General features: G+C 34.8%; 1 long non-coding RNA gene across 2 annotated transcripts; it reads right to left on the bottom strand.

The window, feature by feature from the left end:
• Window positions 1-6,280: 6,280 nt before the first annotated feature.
• LOC122453922 lies at window positions 6,281-10,182 on the bottom strand. Of its 2 annotated transcripts, none has more exons than XR_006273227.1 (5): window positions 10,061-10,182; window positions 9,092-9,205; window positions 8,505-8,676; window positions 7,754-7,869; window positions 6,281-7,647 (listed from the first exon to the last, which is right to left on the bottom strand). It is a non-coding gene; the product is annotated as an uncharacterized LOC122453922 (long non-coding RNA). The 2 variants fall into 2 exon arrangements; XR_006273228.1 differs by having other exon boundaries at window positions 7,754-7,836.
• Between the last annotated feature and the right edge of the window lie 845 nt (window positions 10,183-11,027).

Below are 11,027 nucleotides of genomic sequence, written 5' to 3'. Positions count from 1 at the left end.
TATTGTTTTCTCACATACCTGCGTTTCTATCACTACTTAAGAGTTTCTAAGAACACTCATTTGGGATCAATCTAGACATACTAAATATGTGTTCAATATAGGACATGAGTTTAGATAAATAGTCTTTAGATCATTTACTTTCCTGTCAGAGAAATATATATCTAGCATTTTACATTTTCTAAAAATTAATTTTATTCAACATCTCCATCCCCTGGGATTTAGAGTCATGCCAAAGGTTGCATAGCATCAGATTATTTCATCATGGAATTGTGAAATGAAAAACTGTTCTGCCAAAGGCTCTTAGTAGACAGTAAATAGTGAAATTCATACTCTCTTACTAATGTATGTCTTTAGCAGCTTGTTTTTTAACACAGGAGTACAGAAGGTCACTATGTGATGAAACTTGAGTAAACCTTCTAATTCATAGTTAAATTTTATCTGAGTTCAATTTTCTTTTTTATTTTTTAAATTTATTTTCATTGAGATATAATTTTTAATATTTTAATTTTATCAGAGTATAGTTGATTTACAGTATTGTGTTAGTTTCAGATGTACAGCAAAATGATTCAGTTATACAGGTATATATATTCATTCTTTCTTAGATTATTTTCTCATGCAAGTTATCACAGAACATTGAGTAGAGTTCTGGGTTACATAGTAGGTTCTTGTTGGTTATCTATCTTATGTATAGTAGTGTGTGTATGTTCCTCCCAAGCTCCTGATTTATCCCTCCCCTCTGCCACATTACATTTCCCCTTTGATAGCTGTAGGTTTGTTTTCAATATTGATCTCTTTTTTGTAAATAAGTTCATTTGTATCTTTTTTAATTAGATTCCACATATAAGTGATATCATGTGGTATTTGCCTTTCTCTGTCTGACTTACTTCACTTAATATGATAATCTCTAGATCCATCCAAGTTGCTGCAAATGACATTTTATTTTTATTGAGATACAATTGACATATAACATTGTGTAAGTTTCTGATATACAAAATGTTGATTTGATCCATTTATATATTGCAATATGATTACCACTATAGCATAAATTAACACCTTTATCACATCAGATAATTAACATTTCTTTTTCATGGTGGGAATACTTAAATTCTAGTCTCCCAGTAACTTTGAAATTTATAACATAATATTGTTGTCTATAATCACTATTCTGTACAGTAGCTCTCCAGGACTTATTTATCTATGAGTTGCAAGTTTGTACCCCTAAATAACATATCCCTAAACCCCCACCCCACAACCCCTGGTAACCACTGTTCCACTCTGTTTTTATGTTTGGCTTTTGAAGACTCCACATATAAGTGATATCATACAGTATTTGTCCTTCTCTAATTTTTTTACTTAGCATAATACCCTCAAGGTCTATCCATGTTATTGCAAATGGCAGGGCTTCTTTCTTATGATGAAATAATATTCCATTGCATTTGTATATATATGTCACATCTTTTATTCATTCATCTGTTGCTAAGGACTTAGATTGTTTTCATATTTGTCTACTGTGAAAAATGCTTTTCACACACCTGTTGGCTATTTGAATGAGTTGTGTGGGTTCTTTATTTATTTTAGATATTAACCACTTATCTAATATAAGGTTTGCAAGCATTTTCTCCCATTCCATACATTTTTATTTTGTTGATTATTTATTTTGCTGTGCTTTTTATTTGACATAGTCCCTCTTGTTGATTTCAGTTTTTGTTGCTGCTTGAGATTTTGGTGTCAGATAAAAAAAAAAAAAAAATCATCGCCCAAACCAGTGTCAAGGAGCTTCTTTCATATGTTTATTTATAGGAGTATTACAGTATTATGTTTTATATAGGTCTTATGTTTAAGTCCTCAATCCATTTCAAGTTAATTTTTATGAGCAGAGCCAGATAGGGATCAAATTTCATATTTCTGTATGTAGTTATCTAGTTTTCAAAGAACCGTTTGTTGAAGAGACTATTCTTTGCCCATTGAGTATTCTTGGATCCCTTATCAAATATTAGTTGAGCATATATATGAGGGTTTATTTCTGGGCTCTCTTTTCTGTTCCATTGGCCTTTGTGTCTATTTGTATGGCAGTATCATGCTATTATGATTACTATAGCTTTGTAGTATAGCTTGAAATCAAAAAGTGTGGTGCATCTGACTTTGTTATTCTTATTAATGATTTATTTGGCTATTCAGACTTTTTTGTGGTTCCATATAAAGTTTACAATTGTTTTCTCTATTACTGTGAAAAATGCCATTTGAATTTTGATAGAGATTGCATGAAGTCTATAGATAGCTTTAGGTATTATAGATACTTTTATAATATTAATTCTTCCAATAAAGGAACATGGAATATCTTTTAATTTGTGTCTTCAATTTCTCTCATCAAGGCCTTGTAGTTTCCATTGTACAAATCTCTTACTTCCTTGGTTAAATTTATCTCTAAGTATTTTAATGCTTTTTTGTTTTTATTGAAATTAGATATAATTGACACAAAGCATTGTATTAGCTTTAGATGTACAGCTTAGTGATTTGATACATTACAGAATGATTATCACAATAAGTTTTCAAGCTTGCTATATTTGTTTTATGTATGTATGGTTATGTTTATGGGTTTATGTGTGTATAAACCATAGATCATTACATTTTTTTCTTATGATGAGAATTTTTAAGATTTAGTCTCCTGGAAACACACTATTGTTAACTATAGCCACCAGGTTGTACATTATACCCAGGACTTATTAATCTTGTAACTGGAAGTTTGTAACTTTTGACCACACTCACCTATTTTACCCATTCTTCATGACCTACTTCTGGCAACCATCTTCCATGTCTTGACTATTGTAAATAACGCTTCAGTGAAAATGAGGGGTGCAGATATTTCAAGATAAATGATAAGTTATCTGGTATTCTTTGGGATAAGTACCCAAAGAAGTAGAATTCCTTGATCATATAGTAGCTCTAGTTTTAATTTTTTGAGGAACCATTGTACTTTTTCCATAGTGGCTGCACCAATTTCCAAGTCTACCAGCAGTGTAAAAGTTTTCCCTTTTCTCCACATCCTCACAAACACATTTCTTGTCTTTTTTTTTAATAATAGCCATTTAAATACACGTCATGATATCTCATTGTGGTTTTCACCATCCCTGGTTGTCTAGTGGTTAGAACTCCACACTCTCATTGTGGCTTTCATTTGCATTTCCCTGGTGGTTAGTGATGTAAAACACCTTTTCATAAACCTGTTGGCCATTTGTATGTCTTTGTTGGAAAAAGGTCTATTCAGATTCTCTACCCATTGTTTAATTGGATTATTTGGTTTTTTGCTATCAAGTTGTATGAGTACTTTATATATTTTTATATAACCATGAATAGTTATATGATTTGCAGCTAGTTTCTCTCATTCAGTCAGTTGCCCTTTTATTGTTTCTTCACTGCATAAAAGCTTTTCAATTTGATGTAGTCCCACTTGTTGATTTTTACTATTGTTGCTTTTGCTTTTGTATAGTCAAATCCAAAAAATCATTTTTGCACTTCCATAAAGGAGCTTACTATATATTTTTATTTTTAATTAAATTTCTATTGAAGTATAGTTGATTTGCAGTGTTGTGTTAGTTTACACTGTACAGCAAAGTGAATCAGTTATACATATATCCACTCTTCTTAGATTCTGTTCCCATGATGGTCATTACAGAGTACTGAATAGAGTTCCCTGTGCAATAAAGTAGGTTCTTGTTAGTTATCTTTCTTATATACAGTATCATGTATATGTCAATCCCAATTTCCCAGTTTATCCTTCCCCCCTTGGAAACCGTAAGTTTGATTTTTACATTGGTGACTCAATTTTTTTTTTGTAAATATACAGGTTCATTTGTACTATTTTTTAGATTCCACATATAAGCAATATTATACGATATTTCTTCTTCTCTGTCTGACTTACTTCACTCAGTATGACACTCTCTAGGTCCACTCATGTTGCTGCAAATGGCATTATTTCATTCTTTTAAATGACTGGGTAATATCCCATTGTATATATGAACTACATCTTCTTTATGCATTCCTCTGTCGATGGACATTTAGGTTGCTTCCATGTCTTGGCTATTGTAAACAGTGCTGCAGCGAACACTGGGGTGCAGGTATCCTTCTGGATTTTGTTTTTTTTCTCCAGATGTATGCCCAGGAGTGGGATTGCCAGATCATATGTAGCTCTATTATTAGTTTTTAAAGAATTCTCCACACTGTTCTCCATAGTGGCTGTACCAATTTACATTACCACCAGCAGTTTAAGAGGATGTCCTTTTCTCCACACCATCTCCCATGTATTGTTTGTAGATTTTTTTGGTGATGGCCAGGCTAACCATTGTGAAGTAATAACTCATTGTAGTTTTAATTTTCACTTTTCTAATTATTAGTGATGTTGAGCATCTTTTCATGTGCCTCTAGGCCATGAAGATTAAAATTTATTTCAGGCTATGGCCTAAAACTCTGTACTAGGAGTTTTATGGTTTCAGGTCTTATGTATAAGTATTTAATATATTTGAGTTGATTTGCATGTATGATGTAAAAGTTGTCCTGCTTCATTTTTTTACACATAATGGTCCAGTTTTCCCAGCACCAGTCTTACTGAAGAGACTTTCCTTTCTTCATTGTATATTCTCTGTTCTGTATGTTATTTGACCATAAATATGTGTTTACTCTAATCTCTCTATTCTGTTCCATTGATCAATGTGTCTGTTTTTATACCAATACCATAGTATTTTGAAAATTATATAGCTTGGTAATACCGTATGATCAAGAAACATGATGCCTCCAGCTCTTTTCTTCTGTTTGAAGCTTGATTTGCTATTTGGGGTTCATGGTTCCATATAAATTTTAGGATTCTTTGTTCTATTTCTGTGAAAAAAATGCCACTGGAATTTTTGTAGGGACTGTACTGAATCTGTAGATTACTTGGATAGTTTGGATATTTAACAGCATCATTTCTCCCAGTCCATGAGCACAGGATGTCTTTCCATTTGCGTCTTCTTCACTTTCCTTCATCAGCGTCTTACATTTTTCAATGCACAGGCTTTTCACTTCTTTGGTTAAGTTTATTCCTAAGCATTTTTTCCTTTATGGTACAATTGTAAATGAGATGTTTTCTTAATTTCTCTTTCTGATAGTTCATTTTTAGTATATAGAATTACAGCAAATTTTTGTACATTGATTTTGTATCCTGCAACTTTAATGAATACATTTGTTAGTTTTAACAGTTTTTGGGGGTTGATTGTTTAGAGTTCTCTGTATATTACATCATGTCATCTGAAAATAGTGATAGTTTTATAGTTTACTTCTTCCTTTTCACTTTGGATGCTTCCTTTGTGGCTTTCTTGCTCTGGTTACGATGTCCAATACTGTGTTGAATAAAAGGAGCAAGAGTGGGCATCCTTGTCTTGTTCTCAATCTTAGAGGAAAAGCTTTCAGCTTTTCAGCCTTTAGTGTGATGTTAACTGTGGGCTTCTTGTATATTGCCTATATCATGTTGAGATATATTCCCTCCATACCCACTTTGTTGGGAATTTTTATCATAAGTGGATGTCGAATTTTTTCAAATGCTTTTTTTGCAACTATTGAGGTTATCATATGATATTTATCCCTTATTTTGTTAACTGGTGTATAACACTGATTGATTTATGGACATTGAACAGTGCTCACATCCTTAGACTAAATCCTAGTTGATCATGGTGTAGGATTCTGCAAAGAGAAAGCAGTTATTTTGAGTTCCTGCCTAGGCACTTTCCAGTATGACAGTCCTGCTCACACCTAGAGTCTGGACATTTAGAAAAGGACTCAAGCTTAGGATTCCTACCAAAAATTCTCATTTTGCTTTTCTCAGGGCACCTTTTAAAATAACCACTTAAAGTTAAGCCTGAGAAAAGTTAGTGACAGCTATCCCAACCACCTATAAGTAACAGGTACTCGCTACTCTGCTGTGTCTTCTGCTTGCTCACGATCTGTGATGGAGCACTGCCCTTTCCCCAGTTCATTGCATCCACCCCTTCCCTGGGATCTGCAAGGGATCAATAATGTGACTTGAATTCCTTTGTATGAGTGCAATGAAACTGCAACTGCAGTGAAGAGTTTCGGGTTGAATTTTTGGTTGTTGCTGCTGCTATTGTTCAGTCGCTCTGCTGTCTGGCTCTTTGCAGACCCATGGACAGAGCTTCCTCTGTCCTCCACTATCTCCCAGAATTTGCTCAAATTCATTCCCACTGAGTCGGTGATGCTATCTGACCATCTCATCCTCTGCTTCCCCCTTCTCTTTTTACCTTCAATCTTTCACAGCATCAGGGTCTTTTCCAAAATGTCAGCTCTTCACATCAGGTGGTCCAAGTACTGTTGCTTCAGCTTCAGCTTTAAAAGTGAATCAGCTTCAAAGTGAATCTTTAGGATTCAGCTTTAAAGTGAATTAAAGTAAATTCACTTTTAAATTTACTTCTAAAGTAACAATTCAGCTTTAGAGTGAATTTTTAGGATTTTCTATATTTAGTATTATATCATCTACAAATAACAATTATGTTTCTTCCTTTATGATTTGGATCCTTTATACTTCTTCATATAAGCTAGTTACTCTAACAAGGACTTCCAGTATTATATTAAGAGTGGTGAAAGTGAGCACCCTTTTCTTGTTTCTGAACTTAGAAGTAAAGCTTTCAATTTTTCACCCTTGAGTATAACATTAGCTGTGGGTTTGTCCTGTATTGCTTTTATTATGTTGAGGTATGTTCCTTCTATGCTTAATTTGTTGAGGGTTTTTATTCCTCAAAGAATGTTTGAAAGAATTTTGTCAAAATCTTTTTCTGCATCTATTGAGAGGATCATATAAAATTCATCTTCTATTCTATTCAAGTGGTATATCACATTTATTGATTTGCACATGTTGAATCATTCTTGCATGCCAGGGATAAATACCAAATGATTAATATATATAATTCTTTTAATATGCTTTTGAATTCAGTTTCTACTTTTGTTTTGAGAGTTTTTATATTGATATTCTTTAGGAATATTGGCTTGTAGTTTTCTTATTGTGTCTTTATTTGGCTTTGGTATCAGGGTGACACTGGCCTTGTCAAATGAGTTTGAAAGTATTGTGTCCTTTTCAGTTTTTTTGGAAGAGTTTGAGAAGAATTGACATTGATTATTCCTTAAATGTTTGGTAGAATTCACCTGTGAAGCCATTTGGTCCCAGGGTTTTCTGTGTTGGGAGGTGTTTCATTATTCTTTTAATCTAAACTTAATCTAACTTTACTCATTATTTATCTGTTCCGATATTCCATTTCTTCCTTGTCTAGTCTTTAGTATCTTGTATGCATCTAGGAACTTATCCATTTCTTCTCAGTTTTACAATTTATTCATGTGTAATTGTTCAAAGTATCCTCTTATGTTAGTGCCAGCCTTTGCTGCCTGGAAAATTCCATGGATGGAGGAGCCTGGTGGGCTACAGTCTTTGGGGTTGCAAAGAGTTGGATACAACTGAATGACTTTCACTTGTACAGTTTATACCAGGAATTGTCAAACTTTTCGTAAAAGGCCAAAAACTTTCCTAGTAACTTTGGACACATAGTCAGACTCACTCTTTATCCAGTGCTAAAACGCTAAAATTCCTTCCGGCTTCATGCCATCTTTATTCTGAAATAAGCAGAAGAATATGAAATGTAAGAATCAGAAGAAATAACAATCTTGTTCAACCCCCTCATTTTAGAGGAGAAAATTTATTCCTAGAGTTCTTACTTACCTCAAGTCATGCCTCGTAGTGGTTGAAGCCACACTGGAACTTCCTAGAACCTGTGCATAATCCTGAGTACAGCCACAGGAGCCCTGAAACATCAATGTTCTGGATGGTGAAGGAGTCTGTTAGAAAATGGGATTTTTAGACAGGTTTAAATTGTTAGGAAGCTCCTTCTTAAACTGAGCTAACATCTGCCTCCAGTTTGAAGTTTCTATTCTTTTAAATGTATTCCAAATCTAGTGCAAGTAAGAACGAAGAACATGATAAAATCAAATGTAAGTAACACATAGAATGAGATTTCAGCAACGCTTTATGCAGGGAAGACCTTCAGCCTGAGGATGGAAACAAAGACAGGTCATCGTGGGGAGATAATTCATGGGTATGGCAAGATTAATGGTGACCAACGTTTTCAAGAGTCCTGACGACTGACATCCAATAGAACTTTCTTCAGTGATGGAAATATTCTGTCTGCACTATCCGATATGATACCAGCCATGTGAATCTGTTGTGTACTCAAATGATGTGACTATGACAAAATTGAGACTCAGAGCTTTGCCACTCAAAATATGGTATGGAAACAGCAGCAGCATCACCTGGGAGCTCATCAAAAATGCAGACTCTCAGCCCCACCCAAATCTACTGAATCAGAATCTGTACTTTTTACAGTGTAGTGACATAGACTATACATATTTAAACTATGGTTAACACACCATCCTATTACAGAATTAGAGTTTCCTAAGTCTGACTATGTATTTACCTTTATGAGCATGTTGTATACTTTCACACGTTTTCATGACACTGGTTAGAATCTTTTCATTTCAGGTTGAAGAACTCCTTTCAACAGTTCTTGCAAGGCCGATCTGGGGGAATGAACTCCTTCAGTTTTTCTTTTCTTCTGATCTGGGAAAATTCTTAGTTTTCCTTTATATCTGGAGAAAAAAATTTGCCAAATTGATATTCTTGGCTGGCAATTTTTCTTTTAACACTCTGAGTATGCCATTCTACTCTCCTAGCATCTAGGGTTTCTGCTGAGAAATCCTATGTGCTAGATTTCTTAGCATATAGAATCCTATATACAGATTCTTACCTGCTTCCTTCCCAATATTCTTACTCCTTCCAGTCATGGAGGTTCTACTTCAGATTCCACTACAATTCCTAAGGGCTGAGATGAGAGTAGAGGTTCCCACAAAAACAAAAAGACCCATGATGCTAGAAGGAGGTGGCTAGTTGTTCCGCTGGACTCTCTTTCACCACTGGAGGAACAGAGGCTCAAGGAGCCCTCTCTCGGTACCATGCTGGCCTGGAGAACGGGCAATGTGGTCAACTTGTATGTGTTTCTCTTACCTTCTAATGCACTCTGTCTTCATCTCTGTGATCTGAGGGTTACTTCAACCTCACCACTGTGTTCTAGGATTCTCTTGGTGGTGCCTTGCTCTTGAATAATTGTTAGTTGTTCCTCTTGTGAGGGGAGTAAAGTCAGAAACAACCTATGTCATCATCTTGGTGAAGTCACTCTCCCAAACTTTGACTTATCTTTGTAAAATTAGAATTCTATTAGGTTAAGTCATACCCACTATAGTAGTTTCATAAATATCATTGATATTACTGTAACTTCTTGCATTATTCTTAGAGCTACATTCTATTCTTCCTGGAAAAAGACCTTGGAAATTCAATAGCATCATTGCACATAAAATTTTTCATCTAATTATCAAGTCTCTTCTTAACTAGGAAGAGGGCCAGAGGATGAGGAGGACAAGGAAGATGAGAAAGAGGAGGAGGTGGTGGTGGAGGCAGAAGCAGCTAGTAGACTTAGCAATAATAAAATATAATGTCTTTGCATCCAAGAGGACACAGAGTAATATTCCTAGGGACCATGATAACTACTCTGTAACAAATTATTCTTTGAACTTGAAAGATTAACTTTGTCCTAAGGACCAAGTCCTTCTTTATGTATGTAGAAATATCTGCTCCATAATTCAAAAAAAAAAAGTGGAAAGTATAATTAAATGTCTCAAAATGTGTTTTAAATAAAAATATGAGGTTTTTTTAATTATAATAGTCAGTACTATAATGTAGCATCTGTAAAACTTTAAATTCAAAAATTAACATTGTAGCAATGTAGAATTCTTTAAACTGATAACTGAGTTTGAGATTCTTCTATGATATAAAACTACTGATATATAACATTTGTCACTAGATTTCTAAAAGCAAATGAAACATTTTGAAACTGACAACTACAAACTGCATATGTGTAGTACCCAGAAGAGGCGAGAAGGAACATGCAGGGTGAACAGATCAGGTTAACAAATTTACCTCGAGGGATTATTTTTGAAGTTTCTCAGGATGAAGGTGGAGTAAGAAATAGTGTACCACTGACTCGGCACCAACAGACCTAAGAGCTCTGAGGATAAGCACTCCACCCACACACAGCTGCGTGGCCCAATTTAAGCATGTGATTTTGAGAGGAAAACGTTGGGAAAAAACAGTCAGAGATTGCACAATTCAGGAGATTTTTGCCAAAGTGCTCCCCAGCTTGCCTGAGACACCCTGGATCTGGCTCTCAGACATGCTGAAAGGGCTTTCCTTGATCTCTACAAAGCCAGAAGCAAGGCTGCTATAGCAGCCAGCTGATTCTCTTGGGTCAGTTAGACCCAAGTTCAACAGCCTTGTAACATCTGGGCTACAGCAGAGAAAGAGGCTTCTCTTTGTTCTTGTGTCCAACATCAGCTCAGTGCAAAACTAAACTAGCTAAATAATATTCTGTCTGCCTTTTTATATTTCCATGTGTGATTGTCCTAAATAAAAATAGGGCAGAGTTTGTTTTTTAATCAAGTTGTAGTAGTAGACTTCCCATTATAATGCATTTTTTAAGAAACATTAAATATACTTATTCAGTGGTAAACTAGTTAAAAATTGCTGTAAATAAGACAAATGGAATTCTTCAATGGTAAAACCTGATAAGATCAACAGTAAGTTAGAGGTAGAAATAGAATTCTTAGAAGCATTATTATTCCTATGAAGATAAAAATAACCCTTTATCCTATGTTATATTCTCTATTTCAAAAGATACTTGGGAGACCTGGGTTTGATCCCTCCCTGGGTTGGGAAGATCCCCTGGAGAAGGGCATGGCAACCCACTACAATATTCTTGCCTGGAGAATCCCCATGGACAGAGGAGCCTGTCAGGCTATAGTCCATGGGGTTGCAAAGAGTTGGACACAACTGAGCTACTAGGTGCACACAGAGAAGATACTTAATAGCTTCAATATATTTGATTTTT

The sequence above is a fragment of the Cervus canadensis genome, chromosome 15 (assembly GCF_019320065.1).
Source record: "Cervus canadensis isolate Bull #8, Minnesota chromosome 15, ASM1932006v1, whole genome shotgun sequence".
NCBI lineage: Eukaryota > Metazoa > Chordata > Mammalia > Artiodactyla > Cervidae > Cervus > Cervus canadensis.
Note: the sequence above shows the minus strand (reverse complement) of the source record. Positions and strands in the feature narration are given on the sequence as shown.